The sequence below is a fragment of the Coptis chinensis genome, chromosome 9 (genome assembly GCF_015680905.1).
Source record: "Coptis chinensis isolate HL-2020 chromosome 9, ASM1568090v1, whole genome shotgun sequence".
NCBI classification, from domain to species: Eukaryota; Viridiplantae; Streptophyta; class Magnoliopsida; order Ranunculales; family Ranunculaceae; genus Coptis; species Coptis chinensis.
This window is the reverse complement of record NC_141464.1, coordinates 12,605,339-12,627,043: the sequence shown is the minus strand read 5'-3', so window position 1 is coordinate 12,627,043 and position 21,705 is coordinate 12,605,339. Positions and strand designations below refer to the sequence as shown.

Here is a 21,705-nt window from a genome sequence, read left to right as displayed (position 1 = left end):
TTGGAATTATGTGTGAGACAATTTTTGTACGTTGTCCAATTGTGGACGTTTTCTAGGAAGAAATTGGAAAATTGCTACTTGATATACGTGGCACATAATATTAACGTAAGATCCCTAATGACTACATTGAAAAGACTCAATAAACTTGTTAATATTTCCGTGCACAAGTCATTTTTCCTTGTGTTTTTTCTTATCTCTAGTGTTTCTTTCTATAGGGGTCATCTGCATAAAAAATAAGACATTCGATGCATTCCAAGCGGCTCATGAATCACTTGGTTCAAATATTAAGATCTTGATGGCCAATAAATCAAATTCTGGGATACCTCCATCTTCGTTGATGTCATTCCTTAGAAAGGTTGGTTCATTGAACTAGATTTCTCAAATTATTGTTCCTACACTCCTTTGATTCTTAGGTAGAGAAAAGATGATAGATGTACTGGTGATAGATCTGAAAATTTTCAAAATGTAAAACACTTGTGAACTGCTTTATTCATTTTTGCAAGTTCGTTTGTTTAGCCAGTCTTTCTGATGTTAGTTTTTTCTCCTAGGACTCTTCAATTTCTGGAATTGTCTTGGAAGATTTCAATACTGCCTTCACCAACAAGTTTTACCACAGCCGCTTTTATGATCTATGTGAGTTGAGCTATTTTTATGGGTTGCAGCTGATTTTTTCCATAACATTTATAATTTTATTTATTATGTTTTCTTCTTTACTGCAGCAAATATTAACTCCTCTGCAATTGTAACGGCCGCTTCTTGTGGGCTGGTGAAGGATTATATTGGACCCACCAGTAACTGTCCAAACAACTACGTTGGTGTCCTTGTGGGAGAACCTTCCACGCACCATTACTTGACTATGTTAGTGATATATCTAGATTTGTATGGAACTTTTCGGGCTGAGAGAACATCTTTACCAAAGCGAGAATGCAAGCATTGCTTGTTCAACTTGCAGTAAGGCTGAAGTATGCATTAGGTCCGAAAAGAAGGGGAAGAGCACATGCGTTGTCTCCACGACGAGGTACTTTACTACGTACATAAAAGTAAGAGTTACATGTTGGTTTAAAAAAAAATAAAAGAGAGATCATTTCAGGTAATTTCTTGATGTTAGTGAATGATAAGCCTTTACTTGATGTTAATTGCAAGTGTGCACTAACTAATTTCTGTAAGTCGATCATTTCAGGTACATTCCTGCATATTCGACCCGGTTGAAGTTTGAATATGGAGTATGGCATGTTCTACCACCGGATGCATCTAATGTCATGGCCAAGCATGGTCGACCCAGTATGGACAGAGAGCTTCTGGGATGTAATTCAGCTTCGTGTTTACACAGTCCAGCATGCGACTTATGACCATCTAATTCTTCTTGGGGGTATTGTTGTTACTCTTTTGGCTTACCTTGCAATAGTAGTTACCAGGACTATTTTGACAAAGGCACTTAAGTGTGACTGAAAAAGAAAAAAAAACAGGAAGAAAAAACTCGCAGAAATCCTCATGACGTGTTGGAGATTCATTAACAGAGACAAATCTGATTGGACTGTTTACAATGAAACATATGTAACTGATTGGTTTTGAGATTCTTGATTAGATTGATGACTATATTTTTATAATAATGTTTAATTGATTGGTGGTTTTGTTTTTTGTTATTCATTTGTTGATTAAATTTGTGGAATGTGATCTTTATATCATATTTGCTAGAACTAGATGTGCATGGTGGACATTATTTGACTCAAGATTTTTTTTTTATTTTATTTTATTGGCTACAATTTACTAACGGATATTTTCGTTACAAACAATTGTTAAGTAAATAACACATCCATTACTAACGGATATATATATCGGTTAGAAATGACAAATTTAATCAGGCCATCAACAGTTATCTATCTGTTACAAAGAATTTTAGTAACAGATATAACCGTTACTAAAATTACTATCAGTAACGGTTATATCTATTACTAATTTTAGCCTAAGTGACAGTAACGCCCCAGAGCTAACGGATATAACCGTTAGTAAAAATATAAGTAACGGATATAACCGTTAGTAAACGCCTTTTCTGGTGTAGTGGTTCCCAGCCTATATGGATAATCACCTCGCGAAACTAAGCACCATAGGTGTCGCTTCGGAACAAATCTTCAAATGACTGTTCAGGTATAATTTTAGGAGATGTCATTGTCAACAACTCTCTAGAACAACTGCAAACGATCCTAGAACAACCCACAAAAAAGTCAAAAAATTTCATGCCTTAGGATGTCAGGGAGCGGGGTGCGCTCAACCTATGCCTTGTATAAGCGCAGGTTGCGCTCAGGAGCAATTGGACTTATAGTGTTTTGGGCGCGGGTCATGCTCAACCTATACCTGGGTAGGGCTCGGGTCACGCTCAGGTGAATTTGGACTTATAGTGTTTTGGGCGCAGGCGAGCTTCGAGCAGCTTAAGTGTTGAAGTGAGAAGGAAAAAGAGGGAAAACTTGGGAGTGAAAGGTGAGAGATGTGAGTTTTGTGTGGAGAATGAATGAAGTTTATATAGGTTTTGAGTTTCCAAAACGAATCAGGAAGTTGCCAAAAAGCTTTAAGGCAATTGCCGAAAACAAACTGTTTCCAAAACCGAAAACGGAAACAACCCATATTCTTAATTCTAAAACAAACCTAATATCTTTTAGATTGAATTTAGAATAGTAACTTCTAAACTCTTTTAGATTTCATTCTACCACAACATCTAATCATAGGCATGCCAATATCGGGAATATTCTCAACAATCACTCCAAAACAACTTCTAAAATTGTGGATCATTTAAAAATTATGCTAGAATAAATAATACCACCCCCAAACAATTCGGAAATGTGGGATTAACAATAAAATCAACGCACAATTTAAAAAGAACCACATTATATTAAAATCGAAATTCAAATACAATTAACAACTGAAATCAAATTTAACTACGGAATTCAAAATTTAACATCCGAACTAATAAAAACAAATAAAAAACCAACATCAACTCATAAGATCCCTAAACCACGCTCTGCTGGTAGTGGATGTAATATGAGAAGGAGATGGCTTCTGAGCTTCCGATGGTCCAGAGCCATCCATCCTTCGGCGACGTCGCTCGTGCCTCACAGACGCCTCCTCAATAGAAGAACCCCCGTGGGGTGGGTAGCGTTCCAGCATATCTTCTCAGAACTTCCGTTGAGCTTCCATCTCGGCCTTCATCTCCTCCCAATGCTCATCCTCACGCTGGGCTCGAGTCTCATAGTTATGATGGATGGTAGCTTACTGAGTCTGGAGATCTCCACAAATAGTATTGAGAGAAAGCATGCCACGATGAAGCATCGACATGCGTTCTGCATCAGACGTACACCTCCCCAAGGCATCGGCATCAAAACATGCTGTGTCATCCTCTGACTCATCCTCCGACTCATCCTCTTCAACTACCCTCTCTTTAGATCATTTGCAATGCAGGTGATAGTTTTCCCCCCCTTATTCACCGCCACCTCATCACTTATTCACCCCCTTTTCACCAATTCAGTGAAAAACAAGGTGAAGCTGTGCAATGCAAAGGTGATAAAAAATATCTCGGACGGGATGTTGGATTCCGTCTGGACGTAAAAATTGAAAAAACACTCTGGACGGAATGAAACATCCCGTCTGAAATTTAAAAAAAAAACCGAAAAAAAGTCGAAAAATCATGCGAGACAGAATCTAACATCCCGTCCGAAAAAAAAAACCCATTTTTAAAAAAAACACGAGACGGAATCCAACATCCCGTCCGAAGTTAACAAGTCAGTGAAAAACTCGGTGGAAGGTTTCACCTTGTTTTGAACTGGGGAAAATAGTCACCGAGTTTATCACCCTGCATTGCACAGCACTTTTGGACCCAACTAAGTGAAAGTTTTCATAAACCCCCCTTATTTCCCTGCATTGCAAATGCTCTTAGGCAACCTCCACGTCTTTTGGATAAGCTCCGTATAAATAGTAGGATTTGTGCCGCTTCAGCCCAATCCGATCAGACTTCGGAGTCGCTTTCAACCTCATCATGATCTTTGTTATCAGAATAGGGAGAGGTGCAATACTCTTCCCAACTCCTCTAATCATAGTAATAAAAAACTTGAGGATACAGAAGTCATACTCCCTCGTCTGGAGTATCCAAAGAACGTGAAGACAATTTAGGCTAATGTCACTGACTTTCTCCTTTCCAATGATATTCCTCCCAATCCACTGAGCTACAACCAGTTGGTTAGTTCGCAGAGACGACTGGCGAACACAATGCAAACTCGCATTGTATTTACCCTCCAAAACCGTCTCGTTCATCAAGGCCTCGATCCCACTAACTTGGGATTCCTGCACTGTGGCCACAAGAATGCGATCTTCCTCCATACCGAAGATTCCCACCAACAAATTCCTATCCACTTCTCTCCTTACTTTATTCACCTTCACAAAAATCTTATTCCCAACCAACTCCCTCGTCCTATAAAATTGTTGGACCAAATCCTCATGATAAAAATCATCTGTCGAATACCACAACCTATTACAATCCCTCCTAATCATCTCGTCACTGTAAAACGGCGCAAAGTGGTGGGCATAAAAAACCTGTTCCGGCGAAATTCGTCGTCTTTGAGCCATTGGAGTTTTAAAATGATTTATGGGTCTGTATAAGGTGGAGGAGACGAGTTTGAAACAAACTCAACAAAAATAATGGGAGGTGGTGCGGTGGCAGTTCGAAATTTGTGAATTTTTTTATTTTTTTGGTATTCCAAAAGGTCGGAATTGGTGGGGGAATGTTTTAGGGAAGATTTGAAGGTGTTTAGGGAAGATTTGAAGGTGTTTTAAACTGTTGGGCATGGGTGTAGTTAGTTTTTTTTTTTGGTTACTAGGGTTTATAAGCTTTGTTAATGGCGAAATGAGAAGGAAAGTCGCGATCTGTTTGGTTTGGAAGATGGAGACGCACGTGCGTGCGAGATTGGGCCCAAGCCCAATTCGATTTTTCAAAATTTGTCGATTTTTTGCGCAACTTCAACCTAAAATTGCCGCTTCGTTATCGGTCCGATTTTTGCGAATGAGATATGGAAATGATTAGGAGAGAATTTCCAATCCAATGATCTATAAAACACTCTATTCCAATCGTGGGTGACATATAATAAGATGGAAAACACCTCGAAGTGCGTGCGTGACGTAAGTTATGCGAACGAATGAAATCTAAATTCATAGATAATGTCAACCTGGATCGAAATACAATTAAACGACCTAAGCAACACAAATGGAAAGTTGAACAATCAAGGATGGAAAAAAACGAACACCCCACCCCCAAACAAATTTTAGACAGTAGAGTTTAGAAAATTTGTTTTAACGTGGGTCTTTTAAAGTCAGATTCCCGAGACTTTCTAAATTACTCTTTTTATGTTCTTTTAAAAAAAAAATTACTTTTTATGCATGATGTAAACTATAAGAAAAACAAAAAGCAATAAAGACATAATTCACACCATATGGGAACAAATTAAAAGTAAGGACTTGTTCAATTAAAAGTAAAAGGAAATACCCCCAGTTTAATTTGTTCAGCACCAACCGTAGGATGGTGGAATGTGGTAAGGACTTGTTCAATCCTATGCATGTGCTGATAAGGTTTTTCATGGTCTAACCCATAAAAAACGGGTAACAAATTAAATATATTTGGGGGGATTCGGAAATCCCCCACTGGGTCTACTAGAACGATGCAAGATTTTGGGCTATTGTTCAAGGCTTTGTAAAAGTTAGAGAGAGGAGACTCTCTTTCTTCAGCCATTATTTTAGGTGTTGTGTGTGGTATATTTGCTAGAGGTGTAGTGAATGGTATACTAGAAAGGCGTATTTGTTGACGTTACGGGTTGATTATGTTAGGTGTTTTTCATCGACCTGACCTTAATCTCATGCAAGGCTAAGACCAATCTTAACTAAACACGACAACACTCCAAACAATCCTGATATGCTAGTATAAACCTCTAACAGGAGATGCGAGGTATGGAAGAAAGAAGTACCTGAATGCCTCCTTGCTTTGCTTATAAATAGCATCTTGTTTACGCGAGCTCAGTGTATATAACAAGTTAGAAACACTGAATAACTTGAAGAAATGGAAGTTTGAACTAACCTGCGAAAATCGGGCGGTTTTAGAAGAGGGAGCGAGGCGCGCTCTAGTTTAGCCTTGGGAGGGCGCGGGTCGCGCTCAGGTCCAGATCGAGGTCTAGTGATTTGGGCGCGGGTGGCACTCCAAGTTTGCCTACTAAGGGCGCGGGGTGCGCTCTGGCCATCACTGATGTCTAGTGATTTGGGCGCGGGAGACCCTCTAATTTAGCCGACCAAGGGCGCGGGGTGTGCTCTGGCCTTCACTGATGTCCAGTGATTTGGGCGCAGGTGGCGCTCCAATTTAGCCTACCAAGGGAGCGGTCACGCTCTGTGTAATCCTGCGAGGAAAATTTCAGTTCTGAAATCAACAACCACAGTTAGAATCAAACAAGGATGGGTGAGTTTAATGGGACTTTGGAAAGACTAATTATACTAACAAAAACAATTCTAAATGGAACTAAGATGGCAGCGGCGCCATTTGATACGCGTAAATGATGAAACTTACACGCAAGTAAAACTAAAACTATTTTGTGCTTAAGGGATTATCAAAGTTTTCTACTCTAAATTCTATAGCAATATAGTGGGAATAGAAGATTTGTTCCACTCCTAGTTCTTTAGAATTCGCGTTTCCTAAGATTATCAATCATTCAAAAGTCAATGAGAGTTTTACAAAATTATACTACGATGCAAATTATACTAACGAGGTATGATAATTCAATTGCAAAATGCAAAATTGATACTATGATAAGGAATTAGGGGGGGATTGATTCCACCTTAACTCGACTTAATTTACTAACGAAGAATCGTCGTAATCCGAATTGAACTACTTTCGTATAACAATTGGTTCTTCCTAATCCCTAGTTATTCATGATAATCTCTACCAACTAACATCTAGCATGTGAAACAATCAAACCCATTATCATGGTGAACTAATTGTTTTCTAGAATGGAATGGGAAATCACGACTATTTTATGTTTAACAAAAATCAAGCTTCATCAAGGCTTCTTCAACCCCATCTAATGGAGGTTTGGTCTAGAATTATTATGCTATCATTAATATATAAATTTAAGCAAGACATGGTATAAAGATTCTAACTTTACTTATTTTAATTCAAATGGAAATCTAATCATGCAAGAATTAATTGAAACTAGTAATGACAAATAACTAAATCTATGAATTGAAACTAAATAATTAATGGAAAATGAAACTAAATTATGAATAACTAATTAACTTTATTGATCTAATGAATAGCATTAACAATAATTCAATAACTAAATTAAAACAAGATAATAAAAACTAATTAATTAAAGGAGTCTAAATCTATATCTAAAACTATTCTCTAATGGCTACCTACTACCTCCTCTAAGGATTCTTTAAGGGTTAAGTCTTGTGTGTTGAAATGGAGGAGACCAGATACACATTTTCGTGCATGGGATGAGGAGCCATGTTTTGGGCAGGAAAATCGAGCCCAAAACCCAATTTCTTCAGTCCACATAGGCCTTTTCAGCTGGATTTGACTTCCACTGACTTTTTGTCCATCTATGCTCGCCTGATTGGGTCAATTCTTGGACCGTTGGAAAGCTCTTTCCAAGATGGTCGTTTTGAAATAAGGTACGCCCAATTCCAAGGTCTGAGTCTAAAGATACGGTCTTCGGAAGTTCTGCTGACTTTTGTGTGCAATTTCTGCTCGCGTTGACTTTGACTTTTCAGCTTTGACCGGGCTTTACAAAGGCTTTTTCTCCTTGAATCTTGGCCTTTAATCACAAAACTTCTTAGCAACCAACCCTTGCTCCTTTATCTCGCCAAAGTGACACATTTCTGTACATAATTGACTTCAATGCCTGAAATACATAAAAGCACGCAATCAGCATTAACTCTTATTTATTACTCGCATAATTGGTCTAAAAGTGTTATTGTTAATTGGTTAAAACTATAGTTTTGGGCTCTTATCATACCCTTATACTAAGATAAATTGGGGTGATTATGCCACCCAGGGTTATACGTGTTAGAAAAAGGATTATTTCCTGGCTTTTGGTATGAATTAAAAGCATTCACTTGTGCAGTTATGCCAGAGCAATTATCTATAACGTGATCAAGACTATCACACAAAAGACAACCAAGAGCCTCAATATTGTTAACTAGAGCTAAAGAGTTAGTCTTTTTTTCTAGCTCATGAGCTTCAACTCTTTTAATTAAAGCGGCTGATAAGAGCCCAAAATTGTAGTTTTAACCCCTTAACAATAATACTTTTAGACCAATTATGCGAGTAATAAATAAGAGTTAATGCTGATTACGTACTTTTATATATTTCAGGCATTGAAGTCTATTATGTGTAGAAATATACCACTTTGGTGAGATAAAGAAGCAAGGGTTGGTTGCTAAGGAGTTTTGTGATTAAAGGCTAAGATTCAAGGAGAAAAATCTTTGTAAACCCGGTTAAAAGTTGAAAAGTCAAAGTCAACGCGGGTAGAAACAGTACACAAAAGTTAGCAGAACTTCCGAAGACCGTACTTTTGGACTTAGGCCTCAGAATTGGGCGTACCTTATGTCAAAACGACCGACTCGGAAAGAGCTTTCCAATGGTCCAAACCTTGACCCAATCGAAGGAGCAGAAGTGGACGAAAAGTCTATTGAAGTCATAGCCAGCTGAAAAGGGCCCTATAAACTGAAGAAATTGGGTTTTAGGCTCGATTTTCCGGCCCAAAACATGGCTCCTCAGCCCATGCACGAAAATGTAGATCTGGTCTCCTCCATTTCCACACAAAAGACTTAGCTCTTAAGTATCAATTAGCTTAGGATAGAAAGTAGCCATTAGAGATAGCTTCTAGATCTAGTTTTGAGAATTTTAATTAGTTAATTAATTAGTTTTTCATACCTTGTTTTAGATTAGTTATTGGAATCATTGTTATTCATTCATTAGATAAATAAAATAGTTAGTTCTTGATAAATTCGATTTTTGTTATTTAAAATTTCTTAGATCTAATTTCAATTCTTGTTTGTTATTCATTTCTTAGTTATTAATTTAGATTTGATTTATTGTTTAGTTAAATTTAATAAAGTTATAATCTTTATATTATGTCGTATTCAATTTCACATGGAAATGATAGTTTAATGAATCAAGGCTAAACCTCCATTAGAAGGGTTTGATAAAGCCTTGATGAAAACTTGATTATGTAGTGTAGAATCGTTGTAAGAGTCTATTCCACTCTAGAAGGTCATTGATTCGCCATGAGAATTGGTGGACTTCCTCACATGCTAGTTATGAATTGGTAGAGATGTCATGTATAATTAGGGATTAGAACGACCAATTCTCACCATAAGAACGTAAGAATTGGATTACAACAATCTATGCTAGTTTATCAAGTTCGATTCAAGGTGGATTCAATTCCCCGCTAATTCTTATTCTAGATTCAAACCTGAGTATTCCGTAGCATTTCGTAGTTGAATCATTTTAGTTAATATCTTGTTATTTGAATTGCATCGTAGTATAATCCCACCATTACTCTCATTAGACTTTGGATAGACTCGCAATATTAGAAAACATTTAATGCTAAAGAACTAGGAGTGGAACAAATCTTTTACTCCACTCTGTTTCGATAGATTCGAGAGTATAATAATCTTTGATAAATCTAGTAAAAGTTCAGTTTTAGCTTTGCTCGCGTTTAGAGTTTCATCACTTTATTCATTAGTAAAACTATTTAATTTTTACGTTTATCAAATGGCGTCGCTGCCATCTTAGTTCCCTTTAGTATTGTTTTCTTTAGAATTGATAGTTTTCCAAAGTCTCATAACCCACCCACCCTTGTTTGATTCTCACTGTGGTTGTCCATTTCAGCACTGAAAATTTTCCTCGCAGAATTACACAAAAAGCGACCCATACCCTGGGCAAGCTAAATTAGAGCCACCCGCACCAAACGCCTGGAACTCCACTTTTGGCTTTAGCGACCACCGCCAAGGCAAAACATGAAAGCCCCGCTGGCGCTGGACCTTGAGTTTTTCCCTGAGCGCGACCCACGCCCTACCAAGGCTAACTTCGAGCGCGACCCGCGCCCAAACGCCTGGAACTCCAGCTTGACTGAGCGCGACCTGCGCCTATTCTGCGCGTGACCCGCGCCCACTGCTGAACCTACCCGATTTCCATAGGTTTGTTTCAAACTTCCATTTCTTTCAAGGTTTTCAGTGTTCTAACTTGTTATATACACTGAGCACGCGTAAACAAGATGTTATTCATAAGCGAAGTAAGGAGGCTTTCAGGTACTCTTTTCTTCCACACCTCGCATCTTCTATTAGAGGTTCATACTAGCATATCAGGATTGTTTGGAGTGTTGTTGTGTTTCGTTAAGATTGGTCTTAGCCTTGTATGGGATTAAGGTCAGGCTGAAGAAAAACGCCTAACGTAATTAACCGACAACATCAACAAACATGCCTTTCTAGTATACCATTCACTATACCTCTAGCTAGCACACCACACACCACACCTGAAATAATGGCTGAAGAAAGAAAGTCTTCTCTCTCTGACTTTTACAAAGCCTTGAAAGATAGCCCTAAATCTTGCATCGTTCTATGAAACCCAGTGGGGGATTTCCAAATCCCCCAAAATATATTTAATTTGTTACCCATTTTTCATGGGTTAGACCATGAAAAACCTTATCAACACATGCGTAGGATTGACCAAGTCCTTACTACATTCCACCATCCTACGGTTGGTGCTGAACAAATTAAACTGAGTGTATTTCCCTTCACTTTAGCCGACAAGGCGACGTCTTGGTTAACTGCCCAAGTGCCTAATTTTGTGGACTCGTGGGCTAAACTTGTTCAACTATTTATGGAACATTTTTACCCACTACTGAAGACCGATGAAATACTTTCCAAGATTCATTTCTTTCGACAGAATCCTCATGAATCATTTTCAGAGGCTTGGAATCGTTTCACCGATCTTCTTATAGAGTGTCCACACCATAACCTTGCAAAAGACACGTTAGTTCGTGCCTTTTTCAAAGGACTTCTACACCACCATAAAGAAATCCTTGACATAATGAATGGGGGTAGTTTCCTAAGTAAAGGAGCCTCAGAGGCTTATAAATTTTTAGAAGATCAAACTAAGCATAATAATAACTGGGGGGTAGTGACGATCTCTCCCGCAACGCTACTTCTTCTACAACAGTAAAGGCCGCCAGTATGTTTGAGAAGAAACACGATCCTGAACTTAAAAATTTAATCGAATCTCTAACTAAAAAGGTAAAGGCTATTTTTGTTCAACAAATGCCTATCCCCGTCATGAATGTTAACTCCAATCCATGTAATTTCTATTTGAGTCCAGAGCACCCCGACTCCTATTGTCCTCTCGTTTACGAACAACAAACATTACAACAAGATAACATTTGCTCAATTAATAGTTATCTTATTCCTAACGCCCCTTGGAGACAACACCCCAACTTCAGTTGGAGAAATAATCAACAAGTAACACCTCCAGGGTTTAATAATCAAAATGTTAGGCAAGCAAACAATTATAACCAAGCTCCACCACGACAAGGATAAGGTTAGGGTAATTATAATAATTATAACAACCAAAGCAACCACGACAAGGTCAAGCACAAGGTCAGGGTAATTATAATAATTATAACAATAATAATTATAATACTAATAGAGGTATCGTTGCAAGTAAATAATAACTACCAAAATCCACCCATTAATAATCAACGTGACATAGTTCCTGCCACACAACCAGTAGCAAATACTACTCCACAACCAGATCGTTTTGATACCTTTATGCAATCTCAACAACAGATTTTACAAGCCATCTAACTTTCCTTACAGCAGTTAGCTCAAGAGAAAGTACAACCCAAAGGTGTGTTTCCAGGACAAGCGATACCTAATCCTAAAACACCAAACACAGCCTTTGAGGTAAACGGTAATACTAGTAACAAAAATGCAAACATAGGTGAGATAAATTCCATCACCACTCTCCGTTCAGGCAGAGTGGATAACAAAGTAACTATGTCTATAGTTACCCCACCAGGAGTTCCTACACCAAATATTACACTAGATACCGAAACAGAAACTGAAGATCCTACTCCTGTAGAGGTCCCAGTTAAACCACAGCCTAAGAAATAGAAAAGCAAGGTTAACCATCCTGTTGATCCATATGCTAAATATAGAGAGAAACCATCGTTTCCTTAGAAATTATCTATGTTTAACAAGGATACAAATTTTGACGAGATTAAGGAAGTTTTTAAAAATCTAACGATAAACTTACCATTTCTATAAGCGATTAAAAAGTTACATCACCATGTTAAGTTTCTTAAAGAGTTGTGCACTACTAAACGTAAAACAAAGATTCTTAAAGATGCCTTTTTAACTGAACAGTTTCCAACTTTAACGGAACACAATGGAATCGTTAAGTACAAGGACCCTGGTCGTCCTACTGTACAATGCACTTTAGGGGATACTCACACGACCACTGCTTTATTAGACCTGGGGACGAGTGTAAACTTACTCCTTTATTATTTATATAAACAAATAGGTCTAAAGGAAATGCAACCTACAACAATGACGTTGCAATTAGCTGATAGGTCTATCAAGTATCCTAAGGGTGTAATGGAAAATGCGCTGGTTAAGGTTCAGGATTTCTACTATCCTGCGGACTTTGTTATCCTCAATACAGAAGTCGCTAACGACTCTGTTCCGATCATTTTAGGGCGTCCTTTCTTGGCAACTGCCAACACGCTTATAAATTGTCGCGATAGTTCAATGTCTTTATCTTTTGGCCATCTTTCCGCTGAGGTCAATGTATTTAAAACGATCACACAGGTTCCTGATACCAATATTGATAGAGAGGTTAGCATGATCGAGAGTTTAGCTCATGATTATTTCAAAACCACGTTTCCAAATAATCAGATGCACAAATTCATTTCCTTTGGAAGTTCCAACGTCAACAAGGACTCCTTGGACGTTGATGAAATTGAGAAAGATTTCCTTCAACTCTTTTGCAACTCTTCCCAGCCACCTCACGAGTCCCACCCTGCCAACATTCCTTCATCCCTAGACACTATGACGGAAGCTGAATTTTTCACCCTCTATCCCAGTGAGTCTTTTGACCCGCCTATGGAGGGATGTCTTGCATATCTTAAGGCTTCTGATGATCTAGACCTGAGAGCTCTAGGGGACACTCATTCATCTTGCTGCACCAATTTTTCCTACTTTCCACCTTTTCAACGGAACCTGGAGTTTGCGCTTGACCCTCTTATTTTTTTTGTGCTTAATGATTTTATAAATCCTCTTAATATAGAAATAATTCCCAATGGAAAGGCATCTGACACCTTCATTTTCAGAATTGAGACAGTTCCACCCTACACCATGAATGAGTTTTGTGCTAAACCCACATCCTCATTTCTTCCATCCCTTATGTCTAAAATTCATCCATATCTACCATATCTTCCACAAACATCCATTTTCTCACAATCATTCACTTAGACACCCTCTCGTTCAAAGATGAAAAAGAATATGCATGCGCGCTTACGTTCTAGATCTCTCAGACTTTGTTTCCATTTCACTAAGTTGCGTCGTAGGAAATCTTGGTGTTTGATTCTATTTGGGGGTGCATTCCATGTTATTTATTTATGGAAAGACCCACAACTCTTTAGGTTGTTAATATATGGAAAACTGCAGGGTATATATATTTATATATCCAATTATTTGTTAAAGTCTAGGGAATCTGACTTTAAAAGACCCACTGTTAAAACAAATTTTCTAAATTATGTTGTCTAAAATTTGTTTTGGGGTGGGGTGTTCATTTTCGTACTGGATTGTTCAAACTTTCTATTTATGTTGTTTAGACCTTTTAATCGTATTTCAATTCGGGTTGACATTTTCTATTAAGTTAGATTTCATTCGTTCGCATAACTTATGTTATGCACACACTTCGAGGCATTTTCCATCTTCTTATATGTCACCCACTGTTAGAATATAGTGTTTTATGGATCATTGGATTGGAAATTCTCTCTTGATCATTTCCATAGCTCATTCGCAAAAATCAGACCAGTAACGAAGCGGCAATTTTAGTTTGAAGTTGCGCGAAAAATCGACAAAATCAAATTGGGCTTGGGCCCAATCTCGCGCACACATGCAACGCACATGCATCTCCATCTTCAACATAACAGTCGCGATTTCACCTTCCCAAACAGCCATTAACAACCATTAAGCTTAAAAACCTAACCAAAAATAAAAATAAAAAAGAATGGAAAAAAATAAGAAACCTAACTACACCGACGCCAAACATTTAAATCAATCCCAATTCCTCTCCAAATCATTCTCCCACCAATTCCCACCACCAAAAATAAAAATAAAATAAATAAAATAAAAAAAGAAGAAAACCTAAATACACCCGCGCCAAACATTCCTCACGACCTCCCCACCGCCACCTCCAACAATTGCAACTGTCAAAACAATAAATTTTTTGAAGAAAACTCGAACTGCCGCGCCACCACCGCGCCACCACCATTGTTTTATTAGTTAGGGAGTCTCAAACTCCATCCCCACATTCCATTTAAACCCCCAAATCATTCTAAAATAACAATGGCTCAAAGACGTCGGATTTTGCCGGAGCACGCGTTTACAACCGACCACTTCGCGTTGTTTTACGGTGACAAGATGGTTAAGAGAGATTGGAGTGGGTTGTGGTACTCGACAGATGATTTCTACCACTCTGATTTGGTTGAACAATTCTATAAGAAGAGAGAGTTGGACGGTCAGAAATTTTTTATAAAAATGGCTGGGACTAGGAGACAATTATCGAGAGAGAAGTTGGCTGAAATTTTAGGCATTACGCCTGGACGCCACCTAGAAGCCACCGTGCAGGAATCCCAGTATACTGGAGTCCTTACATTGATGAACGACACCGTCATGGAGGGTTAATATAATACGAATTCTCATTGTGCTTGACAGTCATCTCTGCGAACCAACCAACTAGCTGTAGCTCAGTGGATTGGTAAGAACGTCATTGGGAAGGAGAAAGTGAGTGACATCGGGTTGACATGTCTGCACGTTCTCTGGATATTGCAAGAGAAGAGGTATGAATTCTGTATCCTTGAGTTTTTGCTAAATATGATTAGAGGAGTTGGGAAGAGTATCTCACCATTTCCTGTTTTAATTACGAAGATAATGTTGTCTTGGGGGAGAAACCAAGAACTGAGCGGAGGATGTTGAAATTGCATGCAAATGAAATTAGTTATACGGAGTGTATCCAAAAGACTTGGATATTTCCGGAGGATAGGGTCGTGGATTCTGATGAGGAAAAGGAGGACATGACATGTTTGGATGAAGATGCCTTGGCGAGGTGTACGTCTGATTCAGAACGCATGTCAGTGTTGTATACTAGCGTGCGTTGCATTTACGCTATTTGTGAAGATATACGAGATAGGCAAATTATAATTTAAAATAAACAAAAGACCCTCCAGACGGGTTTTGATGTGCCCGACAAGAGCTAGGTGGATCTCCATTATAACATGGAGACAATCCTCTAGCATCAGGTTACGCATTATATAGATATGAAGGCAGAGATGAAAGCACAGTGCTTGTTCCAAGTAGAGATTTTATGACGCATGCCACCCTTGGAGGGTTATGTTTCAGATGAGCCTGAGAGGCATGAGCGTCATCGCCAAAGAATGGATGGCTCGGGCCCTTCTTCATCCCAGGACCAATCTCCATCTCAGGGTCCATCTTCATCACATGGCTAGGTGTTTCGAATAATTTTGTATTTCGCTGTTATTTAGTTGTTTTTATTGTTTTATTAGTTCGGATATTTTTTTTTTTTTTTTTTGAATTCAGTAATTAAATTTGAATTTGGTTGTTAAATGTTGTTTGAATTTCAATTTTAATATAATATGGTCCTTTTCAAATTGTGCTTTGTGTTTATTGTTAATCCCACCTTCCCGAACTGTTTGGGGGTGGTATTATTTACTCTAGCATGATTTGTTATATGATCCTCCATTTTAGAAGTTGTTTTGGAGTGATGGTTGAGAATATTGCCGATATTGGCATGCATAGGATTAGATGTGGTGGTAGGATGAAATCTATAAGAGTTTAGAAGTTACTATTCTAAATTCATTCTAAGATATATTAGGATTGTATTAGAATCAAGAATATTGGTAGTTTCCGTTTCCGGTTTTGGAAATTTCTGTGTCCAGAAATTGCTTTAAAACGTTTTGAAAACTTCCCGATTCGTGTTGGAAACTCAAACCTATATAAACTTCATTCATTCTCCACACAAAACCCACATCTCTCACATTCATCTCTCACCCTCACTCCCATTTTTCCCTTCTTTTTCCTTCAAATTTCATTTGATTTCAAAAGACTCCTGAGGCGACCTGATGGAAGGCGCCACCTGCGCCCTAAGCATTGTCAGTCAGAATTTCTTCGGAGCGTGACCCGCGCCCTACCAAGCACAAACTTGAGCGCGACCTGCGCCTAAAACACTGGAATTCCAGTTTTCATCTAGAGCGCAACCCGTGCCCATCCCAGGCAAAAAGTGAGCGCGCCCTGCGCCCAAGTACTTGGAACTCAAAATTCACCAGAGCGCAACCTGCACCCATCCCAGGCATAGGTTGGGCGCACCCTGCGCCCTGACCCTTGTGGGCACGAAAAAATCCAATTTTTTGTGGGTTGTTCCAGGATCATTGCAGGAACACTTGTTGGGAAGCGAGACTTATGGACATTGGTTCCACGAAAGGATCTTGCAGTTAGGCTGGAGGCATCTACTGGTAAGTGACGCCGACTCGTATTCACCTAAACTTACTGAATATTTTTACAATAATGTTAAGTTTTATTGTAACTAGGACAGCGAACAAGAATTCTCCGTCACGGTTGATGACACGCCACTAGAATTCAATAAGTATGTGGTAGCGTTAGTTTCGGGAATACCAATACCTTATCCTATTCAGACGTGGGGATATATGACCAATAATGCATACCTCTATGACTATACATATTTCCATGAGTATTATGGGGGAGGGGTATTTCGTATAATGGACCAAGGGCGTTACAACATAGCCCTTGGTAGCCTGTCCCTAAATATAGGCACCACCATGTTATTCATCCTGATGAATATTTTAGGGGATTGGCAGTTTACCTCGGCAAATAGTATCGTTGGTGACATTTTCCTTGCTTTAGCTGAGGGTCGTCGCCGATATGACATTCCCCGAGTATTAGTGGCTAGTTTTAAGAGAGCCCAAAGCATGAGGCATAAGTATCTTCTTATGCCTGTTTTAGTTTGCCGCATCATGCTTAGTTGTCTACCTGAATTTTGTACCCAGTTCACGGATTGGAAAACGGTCGAAGTCATGAGACCCACCAATTGGGTGGTTCGCTCTTTTCGAGTAATGACTTGGTCGGGATGGTAGGTGTAACCTCATTTGGTTGCTCTTTACACCCCATCAGACATAGTAACACTCGACAAGTTGGCACAAGTAGATGACACACGGCGACGGGCTTGGCAAGTTATCATGGCGTGGCAGGATGCGAAGGAACCTCATCTCTTTGGAGAGGAAGACGAGGAGGATAATGTTTAGACGCGGGAGTTAAGGTAAGTTTTTTTTTTTAGTTTTAGTTAGTGTCTGCTTATGTCCTAAGCAATTTGATTCTTGTTAACCCCATAACGGGTGGAACTCTTATAGAGTTACGTCAGTTTTTCTTGTCTATATTAGTATGTTATAACCTGGTTTTGCAGATGTTCCAGAATTTCACGCGTTTCAATGGTATTTCTCTACCCTATTTATTTATATACTTTGAGGACAAATCATGCTTCTTGTTTGGGGGGGGGGGCATAGAAACACGTGTAATTAAGCCATCTATTAGGATATATATATATATATATATGTATAATATGCGCTTGTTTTCTAGTTAAAAATTCATAAAAATAAAAATAAAATAAATAAATAAAGAGTCATGCTATACACTTAGGAATATTGGTATTGTTTTCTTTCTCTATGCTTTGAATAATCTAGAAGTTTCGCGTAGCTTTTGCATTAGAATAATTTATAGAAACTTAGGTTAATATGTAGGTAATAATCTTTGCATCTAGCTATAAATATATTACATGAGTATCTATGATTGTTTGGCAGTAAGTTTCTGAAACCTAGGCTAGAGTACTTATTCTACAAATTCTGTGAGAATATAGCCTAAAGCCTTATATGAGTGAAACATTAGAGAAATGACACAAAGGAGAAGTAAAATCCGGATAGAGAAATCACACGTCCACTTGCTTGATCACTATACTATATCCTAAGCGAGAATTTAGGCCCTCTTTGGATCGATATAGCCAGAAATTCAAACCTATGAATTATTTTCCGCTAGTCGCCCCTCTTATCCTTTCTTTAGCCTTTCATAAACCACAAATCTTTTACCCTGTTACAAAACAAAACAAAATAAATTAATTAAAAAAAAAAAAAACCTACCCATTCTTTGAATAAGTCTGAGAATAGATATGAAGAATAGAAAAGAGAAAGACCTTTGAAATCAAGAATTTGTTAGTCGCTTCAAATAAGAAAAGAAAGTTTCCATCCAAATAAAAAAAAAGAAAAAGAAAATAAAATAAAGAGTTAGAACTCCAAAAATAGAATCAAATGAGTCAAAAGCCAAAGAAAAATAAAAATATGGCTAAGGATGGAAACAAGGTGTAGAAGCAAAAGTAAAGAACAAGGTTTTCTCTAGTTACATAATATGAATACTTTATTATCTCAAGCTTGTCCTTTTTGAATATCCATTTTCTTCCTTCTTAAACCATCTCCTAATCCCTACAACGCCTAATAAAGACCTCTAGCTCAATTAGGAATAGGTTAGTGTGATAGTAAGTGGCAGATGTGTTTGATCGACTCCAGCTTCCTTGTGTGTCATTGAGATTGTATGGTAAAGTGTGCCCACTGCACACTGGAGTAGCGAAACTTGAGCGGAAAAATCAGAGTGGTTTTTGTCTTAACATTATGTGAGGACCTACTTAAAGACGTTATTCCGAGTTTTTAGAAACGAACCTGCTAGTGCATTTCATAGTATTACTCATTATATATATGTTTATTCGTAGATGATTGATTATTATGCATATATTAGTTTAGGTTTCGACTTGATTATTCTTATTTCATTGCTAGTGAGATGTATAAATAATTGAGACATAGAGAAGGAAACAATAGTTTTATTTCTTAATCGTTGTAGTATAGATGAAGTTTGTGAGTAACTCTACTGGAAAACTCTCACGAGGCTATAACTCGTCCACTAGGAAATTCTTAGTGGTTTAAGGCCTTGTTGCATATGGTCAATGCAATCGCACTCGGCGAAACGAGATTAGTTATAACTCCATTTTTGGTCACTTATGCTAATTTCTCATATTTGCTTAAGGACAAGCAAAATGCTGTTTGGGGGTGGTTTGATAAGAGCCCAAAACTTTAGTTTTAACCCCTTAACAATAATACTTTTAGACCAATTATGCGAGTTATAAATAAGAGTTAATGCTGATTACGTGCTTTTACGTATTTCAGGCATTGAAGTCTATTATGTGTAGAAATGTGCCACTTTGGCGAGATAAAGGAGCAAGGGTTGGTTGCTAAGGAGTTCTGTGATTAAAGGCCAAGATTCAAAGGAGAAAAACCTTTGTAAGCCCGGTCAAAAGCTGAAAAGTTAAAGTCAACGCGGGCAGAAATAGTACACAAAAGTTAGCAGAACTTCCGAAGATCGTATCTTTGGGCCCAAGCCTTGGAATTGTGCTTACCTTATGTCAAAACAACCAGATCGGAAATATCTTTCCAATGATCCAAACTTTGACCCAATCAAAGGAGCAGAAGTGGATGAAAAGTCTATTGAAGTCATAGCCAGTTGAAATAGGCCCTTTGGATTGAAGAAATTGGGTTTTGGGCTCGATTTTCCGGCCCAAAACATGGCTCCTCAGCCCATGCACTAAAATGTGGATTTGGTCTCCTCCATTTCCATACAAAAGACTTAGCTCTTAAGTATCAATTAGCTTAGGATAGAAAGTAGCCATTAGAGATAACTTATAGATCTAGTTTTGAGAATTGTAATTAGTTAATTAATTAGTTTTTCATACCTTGTTTTAGATTAGTTATTGGAATCATTGTTATTCAATCATTAGATAAATAAAATAGTTAGTTCTTGATAAATTAGATTTTTGTTATTTAAAATTGCTTAGATCTAATTTCAATTCTTGTTTGTTATTCATTTCTTAGTTATTAATTTAGATTTGAATTATTGTTTAGTTAAATTTAATAAAGTTATAATCTTTATATTATGTCGTATTCAATTTCGCATGAAAATGATAGTTTGACGAATCAAGGCTAAACCTCCATTAGAGGGGTTTGATGAAGCCTTGATGAAAACTTGATTGTGTAGTGTAGAATCGTTGTAAGAGTCTATTCCACTCTAGAAGGTCGTTGATTCGTCATGAGAATGGGTGGACTTCCTAACATGCTAGTTATGAATTGGTAGAGATGTCATGTATAATTAGAGATTAGAATGACTAATTCTCACCGTAAGAATGTAAGAATTGGATTACAACAATCTATGCTAGTTTATCAAGTTGGATTCAAGTTAGATTCAATTCCCCCCTAATTCTTATCCTAGATTCAAACCTGAGTATTCCGTAGCATTTCGTAGTTGAATCATTTTAGTTAATATCTTGTTATTTGAATTGCATCGTAGTATAATCCCACCATTACTCTCATTAGACTTTGGATAGACTCTCAATATTAGAAAACATTGAACGCTAAAGAACTAGGAGTGGAACGAATCTTTTACCCCACTCTATTTCGATAGATTCGAGAGTATAATAAACTTTGATAAATCTAGTATAAGTTCAGTTTTAGTTTTACTTGCGTTTAGAGTTTCGTCGCTTTATTCATTAGTAAAACTATTTAATTTTTACGTTTATCAGCACCATCCTAACGTTTGTGTCGAATTCTTTGTCAATGCAAAACAAACCATTCTGTGTAGTACTACTAGCCACCTTCTTAGGCTCACGACTAGTTTCCCATTATTGGACCTTTTCAAAGATTTCTTCTAAAAAGGTCCACACTTCATCTACAGTCTTATCACATAAATCTCCAGTACTCATGGTCTCAATCATAGCCTTAGAACATAAAATCAAGATCCTCATAGAGAATCTGTACTAGCCTACCCTTCTCTAAGCCATGGTTAGGACACTGCAAGAGCATGGCCTTAAACCTCTCCATACACTTCCATAATTACTCTCCATCATTTTGGCAAAAAGATGATAAGTCTTTTCTAAAAGCAGTTGCCTTATGATTAGGGAAAAAGTTCTTTAAAAACACAACGCAAAATTTTTCCCAACCTGTTATGGAGTTCGATGGGAGAGTGTGAAACCAACTCTCACTTTTTCCTTAAGAGAAAATGAGAATAGTTTTAATTTTATAACTTCATCACTAAATTGTTGAAGCTTAATAGTCCCACAAATATCCTCAAATTCCCTTACATGAAGATATGGATCTTAATCATCTATTCCCCTAAACTTAGGAAGTAGCCCAAGCAGATCGATTGGGCTTCAACTTAAAGTGATTAACATTGGTTGTAGGGCGAACGATGCAAGATGGTTGGGTTGTCCTAGTA

General features: G+C 37.9%; 2 long non-coding RNA genes across 2 annotated transcripts; both read left to right on the top strand.

Moving 5' to 3' along the window:
* Positions 1 to 231: 231 nt before the first annotated feature.
* Positions 232 to 883, top strand: LOC147474801 (uncharacterized). The gene is made up of 3 exons (XR_015207671.1): positions 232 to 355; positions 549 to 633; positions 720 to 883. It is a non-coding gene; the product is annotated as an uncharacterized LOC147474801 (long non-coding RNA).
* Positions 884 to 894: 11 nt separating this feature from the next.
* LOC147474800 (uncharacterized) lies at positions 895 to 1,643 on the top strand. The gene is made up of 2 exons (XR_015207670.1): positions 895 to 1,018; positions 1,181 to 1,643. It is a non-coding gene; the product is annotated as an uncharacterized LOC147474800 (long non-coding RNA).
* The last annotated feature ends 20,062 nt before the right edge of the window (positions 1,644 to 21,705 follow it).